The sequence below is a fragment of the Aegilops tauschii genome, chromosome 1, assembly GCF_002575655.3.
Source record: "Aegilops tauschii subsp. strangulata cultivar AL8/78 chromosome 1, Aet v6.0, whole genome shotgun sequence".
Taxonomy (NCBI): Eukaryota; Viridiplantae; Streptophyta; class Magnoliopsida; order Poales; family Poaceae; genus Aegilops; species Aegilops tauschii.
Genome location: NC_053035.3, coordinates 465,267,570 through 465,276,245, shown reverse-complemented (window position 1 = coordinate 465,276,245; position 8,676 = coordinate 465,267,570). Strand labels below are relative to the sequence as shown.

At 39.7% G+C, this 8,676-nt stretch overlaps 1 long non-coding RNA gene across 1 annotated transcript; it reads right to left on the bottom strand.

Annotated features, from left to right (window-relative positions):
- Positions 1 to 3,673: 3,673 nt before the first annotated feature.
- LOC109734294 (uncharacterized) lies at positions 3,674 to 6,578 on the bottom strand. The gene is made up of 2 exons (XR_002225832.4): positions 6,247 to 6,578; positions 3,674 to 5,329 (listed from the first exon to the last, which is right to left on the bottom strand). It is a non-coding gene; the product is annotated as an uncharacterized lncRNA (long non-coding RNA).
- Positions 6,579 to 8,676: the final 2,098 nt, after the last annotated feature.

Here is an 8,676-nt window from a genome sequence, read left to right as displayed (position 1 = left end):
CTTTCCAGGCCACCTGGCCCTCTTGCTCTCGAGTTCAGCTCGGATGAACGATGTGAGGAAGCAAGAGAAGCAAAAGGGAAGAGGAGGCGGAGGTGGGAGTGGAGGAGTAAGGCTGGCGAGGATGCTGCGGGAGCACAGGGCCAGGCTCTACATCATCCGGCGCTGCGTCGTCATGCTGCTCTGCCACCATGACTGATGCTCGCTCCGTCGATCGATGTTTACCTGCGACCCTGCCCCCTGCTACATCGTCTCTGCCTGTTCCTCTGTCCGGCCACCATGTATCTAGCTTAGGTGTTTGATCTTGGTTTTGTTCGTTGTTCATAGGCTGTGCAGCCTTGGCAGATTAACTCTCGGTGTACATATTAGGCAGGGGTTGTAGGTAGTTGTTTTCTGAATTCTGACGGTTACTCTGGGTTTCAAGGCTTGTTGGGTGTGGCGTGGTGCTCCTAAGACCTGTAATGGCGAGGACTGCACATGTATCGATCTGTTCTGGGCACGTTGTTGGTATCTTGGCTGTGTTTTTGCTCTATGGGAAATGAAAGGCCAAAAACAAAGAAAGAAAGAAAAAGGTTGTCCAGGCCTTTTTCTTCCATCGTGTGATTCTACCGTTGAGGCATGATTGTGATGAGATGTTCTTGCGTCCTCCAAATTAAGATCATTTGTTTGGACGATTCTCCACAACATATGGCCAAGTCAAATGCGCAGAATTTACGGCGGCCATATCAAGATGACACCAACAAAAGTACTATAGTACTCTGTGTCTTTGGTCAAAATTAAATAGTTGTGCACACAACCAAATAAAAGTCCACACTTATCATAGTATTATTTGTGAAGATACTCAGAAAACTGGGGGCAGTGTTACTTGTGCATTTGGGGTAATTATTCAGTTACTTGCATTGCTCTTAGTTCAGTACTTTAGAAACTAACATCATACATAGAAACTATTGGACATGTGTAACTTAACATTTGTCCACCCGGTGTAGAAATGTACTTGTGGCATCGAGACCAGGGTTAAAAATTTCAAAGATTTCACAAATATTGGTGGGATCCGAAATATTTTTAATCCCAAAATTTTGAGCCAGATTCAAACTAATTTAAAAATAATTTAAATTAGGTTAAAATTCATTGAAATGAAGAGAAATTTGAAATGTCCAAATCCGAAATAATGTCCTAAATACGCAAATTTTTGCATATTTCGGCGAGGGACGAAATTATTTTGTTTTTTGAAGTAAAAACCTTGATTGAGACTACTAATTACAGAATTGATAAAACCCATTCGCAAAAAATCTAGCTATAACTAGCTGGATGACAACATAATTGCGCTGCCAAATTTACAAAAAAGATATAATTGGCACATTTTATGTTTTAGTTACTGCTTACGTGTTCAACTTCAGCAATGATATGTCATACATGAAGGGAATTTGTGGGCCCAAATGTTGTCTTGGGAAACAATAGTTGTAATTTTTGTCGAAGTCTTTCTATAAGATTCATTAGATTGTAAGTAAGAACGCTCTTGTGTAACAATTGAATATCTATGGGTGCCTTGAGATCTGTGGCTTAATGTACAAACTCATAGATTTTACTATCAGAAATGTTATCTAGCGTGGCAGCTGCTAGCAGACGCCCTCCTCACCGTTGCACGGATCTCGGCGCAGAGCTGACGCCACTTCAAATATTGAAATTAGTCCGCTTTAAGATAGAAGGAAATAAAATTTTACTTCTCAAAACACCCCAACGCACTACATTGGCTAGAGACGAGAGCTTGCACATGGGATACGTTGGTTCGAATCCCAAGACCTCCTCAAGGCCTTCTTTCTTTTCACCATGATGGAATTCTATATGTTCTTTTGCTTTTATACATGGAATTTTTTTCTAGAAAAAATTAACATGGCAGTTTATAGATTTTAAAAATACGTGACATGGCAATTTAGACATTTTTTTACAAGATAAGTTTGTTTTTGTACATGGAGTTTTTACTATTAAGAGATGTAATATCTATTATTAGCATTTTTATTATTAAGGGATGGAATTTTTTATTATTAAGGGAATGTATTTTTATTATTAAGAAATGACATTTTTCTATTATTAAGACATGTCATTTTTAATATTAAGAACGATATTTTTTACTATTAGTGATGTCATTTTTATTATTAATGGGTGGCATTTTTATTATTAAGAGATGTCAATTTTATTAGTAAGAGATGGAATTTTTTATTATTAAGAAATGGTATTTTTATTATTAAGAGATGACATTTTTATGTTGGCATTTTTCTAAAATTTTATTATCCAAATAAAACATTTTTTTCTACAAGATGGCAGTTTCAAAATTTAACATGGCAATTATTTTTGTAGATCACATGACCTTTTTTATCACGCTCATTGTAAATTTACAAATTAGGGTAATGACAGTTTTATGAAGTTGCATTTTCCACAATTCAGATCAGGGGCAGAATTATTTTTTCTTAATATGGCAAAAAAATTATACTCCTTTTTTACATACATAATGGAAAATCTTTTGTCCATTTTTTCTGTACAAAAGAAAATGGTAATTGAGCATGGAGGCCCAAGGGCGAAGCTAAAGGGGGCCTATGTGGACTCTGGAAAAACCAGTGTTTCCTGCTCTTCTCTGAGCAGGGAAATTCCCTTTGATCACGTGAGGGATCAAATCAAGTCCGTCTACTTGGAATGGAAGAAGTGCACAAAAACCGCGAAAAGAAAAAAGAAAGGCACTTTTCCTATCTTTTTCCATTAACGCGGAGGAATCAGGGAATGAACTGGAAACCAGCTAACGTTACTTTTCTTCACTCGACCGCCCGCGCCCAAGCGCATGAAAACGTTTGTTGGTTGATCAACCAGCCAAGGAACAAATCGTTCGTTAAGCCTCTCTTCGTGGCGATCATCGACCAGATATTGGGGTCCTTTTACTATTGTTCTCTAGCTTTCCCTCTTCCAATCCTCGACATGTCAGGGCCCACATGCAAGACAATACTTATATATTTTCTAACTATGTGGACCTAGGAAAGAGGTGAATTCCACATGTCATTATCTTCTTCTTTCTCTCCTTCACATACCAAATCATCACCTACAGATACCCAATATGTGCACACAACAATCGTGGGAACGCCAACGAGGACATGGACGCCAACAAGGACATGGCATCCCCGGTGTATGGGCTTCAAAGGTTGATTTGGCTGGGTGGGGAGGGGCAGGGTGGGGGCTATCTGCGCGAGAGAAAAACGAGGCCGAGTGGGGTTTAGAGGAATGGTCGAAGGCGGTGGTTCCAGGAGGAAATGGATAGTGGATCTATTCATAGAACAGTTCGGAGTTTCATACGACCATCCAGCCTTCCATTTTTCAATGATATTCGACTCACACTTAGGCCTCATTTGGTTGTTGGGTAGAAAAAAACCAGGGCAATAAACCCCTAGGGGGTTTTTCCTGTGCTCATGGTTTCCCTCCCACCACGTGGGAGATCTTCCCACTGCCCAGGTTTCCAAATGGCAACAAGGGGGAGGGAAGGAAAACCCTCAAATTAACACATATCACAAGCGACTTTGCTACACAGATAACAACATATCTGTACATACAAAATTTCAGAGCCTTCATACAAAATTCTACCAATAACAATGGACCACAGATAAGAATTCCACAAATAATTCTAAAAAAACAAATACATAAAATCTAAGAATTTCATATAAACAAATACATAAAACCATCAGTTCACAAGGGTTCAGATACTGGTCAGTCCACATCTCATTGAGATCAATCGTTGGCCTAAATCGTTTTCATGTGCTATCATCATTCAAATTTGTTCACGACAAAAGAAAATTGAATTATCACTTGCCATGTCCAAGGCAGAGATACTTTCAAATTAGATGAACTGCAAGGAGGCGATCACTAGCCCTACTCAAGTCGTTTCTCCACTCTGCATGGACATCAGGTACCGCATCTTGATGTTGACTGAACTACACAAAATATTAAGTTAGCACCAGTTCAGTTTCAATAGACTACTTTTAAGTATAAATGAATTAAGATGAAATAGTATGAACCAATATATGATATGTGCAGTGTGCATAAAAAAATCGACTAAATTGCTTGCGAAAAGAATATTAATTTCTTCAAGCTTCTTTGAAGCTCTACAAAGTACTCAGAATCAGAATGTCCTAAGAACCAAAATGCCACTTGCAGTCACTACAAAGTACTCAGATTTAATATTCACTTGAAGTAATCATGCGCTTTGCAGCAACGTAAGATCACAATGTTGTTCATTATTATATTTTGATTGGTGTAATACATTACCAACTACGCTTAAATCAAATGAAAGACTTGCAATGCTTTTCGTTGTGCTCACCCTGATATATCTAAGACCTTCATGCCATGGGAAAATATGCATTTTCAAAATAAATGCACATAAAATTGTATCAACATATTCAAGAAAAAAGATTGCTTCGATTAATCTAAGACATATTGAAGTAAGTGAATAAAAGAGTAGACACAAAATAATATTGTTTGTCTCAATGGGTATCTACAAAGAGAAAAAACAGAGTTTGCCCTCCAAGAACTTCCATTTTCTAGGTCCTTACATGGCAAAATCACGGCACGATCATCTGCACTGAAGACACAACACTGCATATAGGTCAATAAACAACTTATAAACTTATGCATATCAATATATGGTCATTCTTTGATCATGGGTTTGTGAGAGCATTAAACACACCGTTAAATAGGTGTCACACCACAGCTGATCTGTTGAGTGCCTGAGTGTAAACAAAGGCATGATGAAACCAAAGCCAATGAAAAGAAATCAACAGCTGATCTGCTTGAAATAGATGTATAACAAACAAAAAGATATGTGATTCTACTATACACCTTTATTTGCACATTTGCAACAATTTCTACACATGCTTTGCTATAAACAGCCATATATCCATCTGTCTAGAAGTGAACAAACAAGACAAAAGTAAGCTACATATGTCTCATATACCTTCCAGCTACAGCTCCACCTTCCTGGAACTATAGGTAGAAAACTAAAATGAACTATTGAATTGCTCTTGCCTATCTTGGAGGTACAGCTATACACCTTAGGAAGGAAACAAATCATCTCTCTACCTTTACTCTTTGGTTCATCTAATAAGAACCAGCAGCAAAATATTTATCATGTAAACGGCAGCAGAACTCAGAACATAAACATCACCAATCACATCTCTTCTTGGCTAGCTGTTCAATTCATACCAACAAATAAATTTAAGCTTTCCCATACCTTTCTTGCTTTCTTCTCAACGACCGATTAAAGATAACAAGATCAAACTCATATAGTGAGTTGAAAAGCCTGCAACAGGCAGCAGTGCTCGAGTTACTATCTATTGTATTATTAGAATGAACGGACTAGATTTAACTAGCAAACAAGAATGGTACAGATTTAAAGAAGCTAATATAGATTTGTACGTAGGAGTCAAAACATTTTTTACCTAGGCCAGAGTGGAATCGAGAAGGCACTCAAGTACATCCAAAAAGAACACGTACAAGTAAACATTTGACGGCAGCCAACCTTGATGGACAAAAAAGGTAACCGGAGCAGTCCCGTTCTCACACGTTCTTAAGGCAAGGGTGGTGGCGTGAATTCATGTCGCAAATAAATATTTGACGGCGGCCAAACTAGATGGGCAAAAAAAGAATCCGGAGCAGTCCAGTTCTTACATGTTCTTAAGGCAAGAGTGGTGTGGCGTTGATTCATGTCAATTAAAAAAAACATGGGCGCTGTTTTGCTAGTTTCTATCTAAAATATATGCAGAATAGTTGCTCACAAATGTCACCTGCTCACAGAAGCTTGATTCATACAACTATATTGATCTGCTTGTATCTAAATCTAATCAGTAATCAGTGTTCTGTACCTCATATAACATATGAAATCTGATGTCAACAATGAAAATACTATGGCAGATACATAGCTATGAAATTGAACCAACTGACCCAATCTGGTGCATACAAGTCCAAAGTTTTACCAAATGTATGAGCCACTATATGCATCAAGCTTCAGACTACTTTTCACAATTCGATGGGCGGCATAGCATGCTACATAGAAACAAATCGTAGCTGGCACAGATGAAAATACAACTCATATGGAACTGGTGGTTCAAGAACTACATAAGAAAAATACAAGCTCGTATGGAACCGGTGGTTCAAGATCAGGGATGGTGAAGCCATGAACTGAAAAGAAAAATATTGGGGAAGGAGGAGGGGGCAAACCCTTGATCAGATGAGATAGTAACGTCCGCGGAACCGTTGCCGCCGCCGTCGCCGGAGGGGATCGGAGCTTGGAGGCGGAGGGGAGATCCGGGGAAGGAGAACGGTGACGGCCACGATCCGTCGCCGTCGTTGGAGGGGCGGAGCTTGGATCCTCAGCACCGGAGGGAGGGGCTCGGGAGCGTCACTTCTTGTCGCCGGCGGAGGAGCTCGGAGGCGGTCGGGGGCGCTGGATCTTGGTCGACGGCGCTGCCGTTCGCTCTTCTCGCTCGAGTCGTGGATTTCCTCCCCGAGCTCTGGGGTCGTGGGTTTCGGAATATCCTAGCGGACACTCATTGCGGCAGATTGTCGAGCGAACGCACAGAGCCGAGCGACCTAGCGATCCACATGGGCCGGCCCAACTACACGCGCTACAGTATCCGGTTTTGGGTACTTTCTGGAAGGTTCCTGACCGATTTGGGAACCTTCCAGAAGGTTCTTGAACCGTTTTTTCACTGGTTTTTCCCTTTTCTGTTTCTTTTTTTCTTTCTCTTTTTTTCTTCTTTCTTTGTTTTTCTGTTTCTTTATTTCATTTTTTCAATTCCTTTTCTTCTCTTTCTATTTCCTTTTTGTTCTTCAGATTTTCAAATTCCTTTCTATTTCCTTTTTTTCTTCTTTTTTGTTTTTTCAGTTTGTTTTCTTTATTTGGTTTATTATTTCATTTTCATTTTCTTTTCTCTTTTTTTCAAAATATTCAAATTTTGTTTGCCTTTCCATAAAAAGTTCATTTTTTAAAAATTGTTCTTAACATTCGAAAATTGTTCTCGTTACACAAAAAAGTGCAAAATTTTCGAAATTAATATAATGTACCGGACTTCAACTTTTTTGTTCAGGTTTTCAAAAAATGTTTGTGCTTCCAAATATATTCGGGATTTTTCAAATTTGTTCTTTGTTTCAAAATTTGTTCTCAAGATTCAAAAAATGTTCGTGCTTTAAGAAATTGTTCGCGCTTCCAAATTTATTCTATGTTTCAAAATTTGTTCTCAAGATTCAAAAAAAATGTTCATGCTTTAAAAAAAATCCGCGCTTCCAAATTTGTTCTCTGTTTCAAATTTTGTTCTCAAGATTAAAAAAATGTTCGTGCTTTAAAAAAATTTCATGTTCAAATTTTGTTCTCAAATTTCCGCGCTTACAAATTTGTTCACCTTTCAAAATTTGTTCTCAAGATTAAAAAAATGTTCGTGCTTTAAAAATGTTCATGTTCAAATTTTGTTCTTGATTTCAAAATTTTGTTCCCTAAATTCAAAAAATGTTCGGGATTTTAAAAAGTGTTCAGTTTATGAAAAGTTTCTTCATGCCTTTTAGTTTTTCTTCTAAAATTTGGAAAGTGTTCGCTTTTTAAGAAACACGTTTTCAAAATAATTTTCGCGTTAGGAATTTAAGAAAATGTTCGGGTCTCCATTACATTTAGCTCCGCACGCCATAGCAAAGCAAGAAATTTTGTCTATCGATTTTTTCACTGCGTTGCGCGAATGGGCCGGCCCAGCTGGAGACGCGCCTGTGCGTCCGCTCGACAATTCGCCACAGCGAGCGGTGCATAGGAGCTCTCGTGGGTTTCCTCCCCGTGGAAAGGACGTGGGTCGGGCAGGGTTACCCCGAGATGGATGCGGTTCAAATGACCAACTCGGTTTCCCTGGGCCAACTCGGCCCGTGGTTCTCTGGCCCGGGGAAACAGCGGGGATCCCCCCGGGAAACCCTGCAACCAAATGAGGCCTTACACCTTTTTCCAGGCGCCAGAAGTATATAGGCGGTCTCATTGTTCAAGTGGGCAGTGTTCTCTCAACAACCGAAGGAGCCAGCCAACATGGCAAAGTGTGGAAACACGTAGGCGTAGAGAAGTCGACTAAAAGCGTGATGAAATTGAATATGGCGCTCCGGTCCCCTGGATATGATCTCCTGTCCCTAGGAAGATGGGCCAGGATTAGATAGCACCATCACCAATCACAAATATCCTAGAGCTATTCAAACCCATCATCTACTACTAGTAGCTAGGTAGTTAGTTGAGGTATTATTAGACAAAAATATCATCTCTGATGCATGCACGAGAGAACTACTCTGAAGCAAAACGGGAGCTGTCCCCTCGCCCAGAATTAGCTAAGCACAGTAGGACGCGGCCCTCTTGCAATGTAGCATGTGTCACCCGTGATTCTCCAAAGATCGTCGTACCGTCGCTGGCCCCGTGAATTAACACTTAACAACGGCTATGATACAAGCGCGGTGGGTTTGTGGTTTGCAGTCGTATGAAAGCGCAGCCTAATTAAGCACCGAAGAATATTTGCATGTGGGTGTCACAGAGTACATGAGTCGACCCCGGGTCAGATGGAGCACCGCTGGGAACGTTTATCTTAATCACAATTAGGAGGTTGGAGGGATGTGACATCATTTTGTATTAGG